Raw genomic sequence first — 6,000 nt, 5'->3', positions numbered from 1 at the left:
ACCATTGTGCTTCCACCAATACAAGCTGATCAGTAGCCTATACCTGGCTAGCACCACCATCAAACCAGCTCTGTTATAAGATTAAAAGAACTCCAAACAAAGCAATAATAACACACCCACTGCAAAAGCCATGGCAATTGCATGCTCCCAGCAGTCATAATGTCATACACTGATAATTCCCCAAGCAATTGCCAAGGTTACTATATTGTAAAGTTACCCTTTTATTATGGGAGCACTTGACCCACGATTGCCCTAAGCTTCTTTTATGATTCTTTAATGCACAGAAGCCCTGTTTAGCTGTTCTAATATCTCACAAAACAAGCACATTAGCTCTGCCTCCCCTCCCTGGCACCCATCATGTGCTGGAGGGAAAACTCCTGAAAGGGGGAACTTTTCTATGCAAGCAGGCTCCCCACCACGCAGTTTAGAATCTGAACCTTCCAGGATTCTAACATGTGTGGTAGGAACATAAGAGAAGCCCTCCTGGATCAGCCCGTAAGTTCATATAGTCTAGCCTTTTCATAGAATCATGGAATTGTAGAGCTGGAAGGGATCCAAGGGTCATCTAATCCAACACCTGCAATACAGGACTCTCAACTAAAGCATCTATGACAGATGGCCATCCATCCTCTGCTTAAAAACCTCCAAGGAAGGAGAGTCCAACCCGCCTCCTGAGACAATCCATTCCATTGTCCGACAGTTCCTACTGTCAAAAAGTTCTTCCCGATGTTTAGTCAGAATCACCTTTCTTGTAACTTGGTTCAGGTCCTACCCCTCAAAGCAGGAGAAAACAAGCTTGCTCCAGAAGTCCATAAACAGGAGCTGAGGGTAACAGCCCTCTCCCCATTTGTGAGCCCAAGCAACTGAAATTTCAGGTCAGTGTGAACATACACCTTCATGATGTAACCCAAGTGCCTTCTATACAGGGCTTTTCCCTTTGAAATAGTCATCCTTTTTAAAAACAAAAATAGAACATCCAAATGACACTGTTATGAGCCTACTTATACTTATTCCAGTCATTTTTGTGTTGTCCTCTGTTTTTTTCTAAGACTCCACAGCCAGTGATTTTTTGGTAATAAAATGCAGCTGTGGCACCATTCAATCTAGTATGGACAAGCAAAAGTTTTAAGGGTCATTTTCCTTTATTAAACATTTGCAGGTTCAGTCCATTTTACTGCCGATGAATGCAAGTGGGGTGCTTCTTAGTGATGAGCAACTTCTTAATTTCCCCTTGAATAGCTTCCCTTAATTGCTTCGTTACTGGTTTCCTCTCATTATTCCTCTCATTTCTATAGTGAAATAGTGCTTTTACACTACCATTGTACCTCTACTTATGTATCCCTCTGGATATGGAATCTTCGGGTTACGGCCACGGCAAACCCGGAAATGTATACTTCCAGGTTTCGCCGTGCGCGCATGCCATGCGCAGAAGCGCTCAATCGTGCCACGTGCATGCACAGAAGCACTCAATCGCGCTGCACGCATGTGCAGACGCGCGCCTCTATTTATGTAATTTTTGGGGTGTAAATGGACCCCCGGAACGAATTAAGTTCGTATCCGGAGGGTCCACTGTATCACAAAGTTAGAGCAGGAGTAAAACTGAGGGGAAGCTCATAATTTCACCCCTCAAGAACTGAAACTGACATCGGTGTAATTAAGAAAGGCTATTTAAGAAGCTCTTTTAATCAGAAATTTCCCACCTGCACTCAACAGGAAGCAGTAACACAGGCCAAACCAACAAGGAAGTTAAAAAGAAAGAAAGAAAGAAAGAAAGAAAGAAAGAAAGAAAGAAAGAAAGAAAAAGAACTAAATAGAAATTACTTTTCTCAAATAGCGTAAGCAGATCTAGACCAGGAGGGGTCCATAACCCAGCATCCATGGGTACCAATGCTACCACAGAGCACCTGTCAAGCTCTTTGATCCTCACCTGGACACCAGCCACAAATCCAGTATGGTCTTCACTCTCCTGCCCACATTCTAGTTTAATTGGCTAGCTGATTTGGAAAGGAGGAAAGAAAACTGTTCTCTCTGCTGGTGCCATCCATTTAGAAGAGAGAGGGCAGTTCTAATTGGATGCCACCAGCTGAGAGGACACAGAGAGAACAATTGTAATTGGAGGCTGCCAGCAGAGGGCAACAGCTCCCAGGACAGATAGCAATAATCTAGCAAACTCTTCTTAATCTCAGTTACAATTCCTCTTCCAGACCGTTGTGGGAAAGCAATGCATCAGCTCTAGTGTGAAGCAGCCAGTCATCTTTTTGCATGGATCCCAATCAGAATGTTTTAGGAGGAAGAGGGCAGAGCTCAGTTTAGAGGTACTTTAGTGATAACAAACTGACCTTAAGGGGAACCTTCATTCTGTCCTTGGTCAGTAGCCATGAAACAAGATTGGTGCTCTATCCCTCTTCATCATGTTGTTATACATTTACTGCAGAGTTAATCAAACACAACGCACAAGTCTGCCTCATGCAGAGGGCTGATATCATCCAAAATCACCACAATGTATCAAGCAGCTATGTATCAAGCAATATCTCCAACAACAACAACAACGATTAAGGATTTTGTAAACCTGCGACTGCAGATCTGAATGAAAGGATACTCTGACATCTGCCATTAGCCGGGAGACCAAGGCCTCCTTGGTTGTATATGCGTGTACATAAAGGCAGGGGGGTCCACCTGCCCAGATCAGACAATACTTCAAGAATTTGTGCCTGAATTTGCTTACAGTGGTGCCTCGCAAGACGAAATTAATCCGTTCCGCGAGTCTCTTCGTCTTGCGGTTTTTTCATCTTGCGAAGCACGGCTATTAGCGGCTTAGCGGCTATTAACGGCTTAGCGGCTTTAAGAAAAAGGAAACAAACTTGCAAGAACTCGCAAGACGTTTCGTCTTGCGAAGCAAGTCCATAGGGAAATTCGTCTTGCGGAACGACTCAAAAAACGGAAAACTCTTTCGTCTAGCGAGTTTTTCGTCTTGCGAGGCATTCGTCTTGCGGGGCACCACTGTATTTACCACTTGCCTACATTTTCCCATTTAATCCAGGTTTACCATTTCCATGGAAAAATCTGGTCAATTAAGCAAAAACAACATGGAAATTGGAAATGGAACAGGCCCTTTCTCCCACCCTCACTAAGCAAACTTATATTAAGCTTGGAAACAACAGAAAGCACCTCAATAGCTGAGTGAAGTTCTCAATTGATTCTTGAGGCACTCTGGTCCCAGATCATTTGGGCTGTTAAAGGATAATGCCATCCAAGCACCTTGAACTAAATCTGGAAACAACCTAAGAGCTAGTGACATATAAAAGGTATAATGTGAACCATTCTGTGAGTCTCTGCTATCTATCTGGTTCCGTTTTGAAGCAACTGACGGTGCAGGCATTCTTTTATCTAAATTTTTATAAACTGCATTTTTATGTAAAGTATTACAAGGCACTATAAAACAACTCCACGAAAATAGCATTACACTAGTCCAACGCTCAGGCTGTACATATGTCAAGGTTGGGAGAGAATACTATATTCACACACATACATCATCATAACATATAACCTGCATTAGTAGGCGCTGCTCATATGATCCCTCTGTTTTGTGGATGGTGGATCACATGCATAAAACATGCACAAGGGTCCTCCTAACTCATGCTAAAGTTCCAACACACAATATGAGAAAGAGTTCACAAGCCAAAGTTTGCTGTGAAGTCCTGTCAAACAGACAGCATACTCCAGCCTTTTTCAACCTTTGGTCCCCAGATGTTGTTGGACTACAACTCCCATCATACCTAGCTAACAGGACAAGTGGTAAGGAATAATGGGAGTTGTAGTCCAACAACATCTGGGGACCCAAGGCTGAGAAAGGCTGGCCTACACCAAAGGTGAGGAACCTGTGACCCACCAGTTGTTGTTGGACTTTAGTTTCCATCAGTCCCAGCCAGCATGCACAGGACAAGTGGTCAGGGATGATGGGAACTGGAGTCCAGCAACATCCGGAGGGCTGCAGCTTCCCCATTTGTGTCCTTCATGTATATGTGAATAACTTCAGTATATGTACGCAATGTGTGAAGCCTGTCAGACTTGGGACCAACAGGGTGGGTGACTCAGCTTCAGCAAAGTGGAGATTTTTTTGCCTACTCTCATCACAGGTGTTACATATAACTGCCAATGTATGTGCTGAAGCAAAATGCACACAAGCCTTTTAGTGCATAAAATATTACACTTACGACAAAGTGTTTAAAACACACACATCATAGCTGTAATCTGAAACATTTTAAAGAAATGAAAATGTTAAAAGTTTCCTACTACAGTTGCTTTCATTCTTAGTAATTACCCTGAAGCCAACCCCCACAAACAAACAGTGCAAAGAAGAAAACACAATAAATTTTGAAGTTGTTCCTTCCATTCTGCATATTTAAGGGTGCAATTTAGCTATGTGGACATTGCTGAATTCTTGGGTTATTGAAATAAAGCAAATTAAAATTTAACACTTTAGGATACAATTATCCATGTTCTAACAGAATGCTGGTACAGTACTTACAGCAGGTTTGGACTGCCATCTTCTGGGATCCTGGAAAATTGCCCCATCTTCTGCTAGACCTAATGCAGTGTTTTCAAGGGCTGAAAGTGATGATTCTACATGCTGTGCAGAATCCAGTTGTACAATATAGCTATAGAACTACTGACTGTGCTTTAGACTCCAAATAGAAGACAAACACACACACTTCTTGTAAACTAGCACATCTAGAAAGATTTTCTATGAGATGTTTATATAGGGCAGCACTCAACAATATAACCTCTCCACATAGAGTCTGAAGGGTGGAGTCCAACCTCATTTTGCTACTTCTATACTGGAGGTGTGCCAGCCATCACAACCTGACATTTTCCATTGTAGAGGTAGCGTTAAAAGTATTGGGGCACAAGTAAGGTGGTGGGGGATGTCAAAGACCAGTCCTCTATTTGATAGGCTGGTGAAAAGATAAAGAACCATATGATGAGAGAGTCGGTGCAGGCCTTTCTGTAAAATAAATCAGTCTGGGAGAAAGAAGGGGAAGCAATCTGGGGAGAGTGGAGACACCAGCACAAAGCAAATTTGGGGGGTAGGGTCACACCACAAATGCAGGCTGTCTGTCTGTCTTCCATTGTCTGTCGTTCAAGAAAAAAGATAGCATGGACACTACAGGTAGATATACGTAGTTAGAAAAACATTTAGAGGTATAAGGTGACTTGCACTTATGCCCTGCAGTTCTCTTCATTGCTTTCACAGGAGATGCAGGGGGTTTTCTTGAGAAAGCCTCGCTAGCTTCATGCATCCCAATTAAAAAAATAAAAAACCACAGAAATGAGGGAGACGGATGCTATTCCACAACATCACCCAGGCACCTCCACCAGCTTCTGCCTGCCAATTTCATCTGCTAACTTCAGCCTGCCAACTTCCATGGGTTTCACCTATTCATGAATATACACCAGTTTCTTTTCACACATCACAGTCATGCACATATGCACACCACTAGCCCCAACCCCTTTCAAAATCTTACAGTCATGCACACAAGCATACACCAGAACACCAATGGACACAACCACTCATCTTCCACTCACCATTTATTCATATTCATTGCCCAACTTCAATCCACAAATATCCACTGGCTTCTGTCAATCAGCTCCCAAAGGTGAAGTTCAACCAGTCTACAACCACAAATATCACTATGTTTCAGCCTTGCAACATCCAAATGAGAACTCCATTGGCTTCCACCCACCAACATCTGCCAGCTTCTGCTAGGTCCACCACTAGACATCACACATCACACCCCATGGATATCAGCTGCCTTCAAGCAACAATTCCACACTGCAAATGAACTTGCCTTATTATTGCTCCGTAGCATCCTACAGCCAGATGATCATCTCCATCCATCTGCCTATTCACCTCCTCCAAGTGGAAGAAGACTAAACGTCACAGCTGTTGCTTGCTGTGTTCTGTTGGGGAAGAGGAAAAGGCCCACCTTCATATCCACT

At 43.1% G+C, this 6,000-nt stretch overlaps 1 long non-coding RNA gene across 1 annotated transcript; it reads right to left on the bottom strand.

The window, feature by feature from the left end:
* Positions 1–1,783: 1,783 nt before the first annotated feature.
* LOC308458672 lies at positions 1,784–4,693 on the bottom strand. The gene is made up of 2 exons (XR_013977617.1): positions 3,002–4,693; positions 1,784–2,720 (listed from the first exon to the last, which is right to left on the bottom strand). It is a non-coding gene; the product is annotated as an uncharacterized lncRNA (long non-coding RNA).
* Positions 4,694–6,000: the final 1,307 nt, after the last annotated feature.

Source organism: Podarcis pityusensis (genome assembly GCF_964106645.2).
Source record: "Podarcis pityusensis genome assembly, chromosome: 1".
Lineage (NCBI taxonomy): Eukaryota > Metazoa > Chordata > Lepidosauria > Squamata > Lacertidae > Podarcis > Podarcis pityusensis.
Note: the sequence above shows the minus strand (reverse complement) of the source record. Positions and strands in the feature narration are given on the sequence as shown.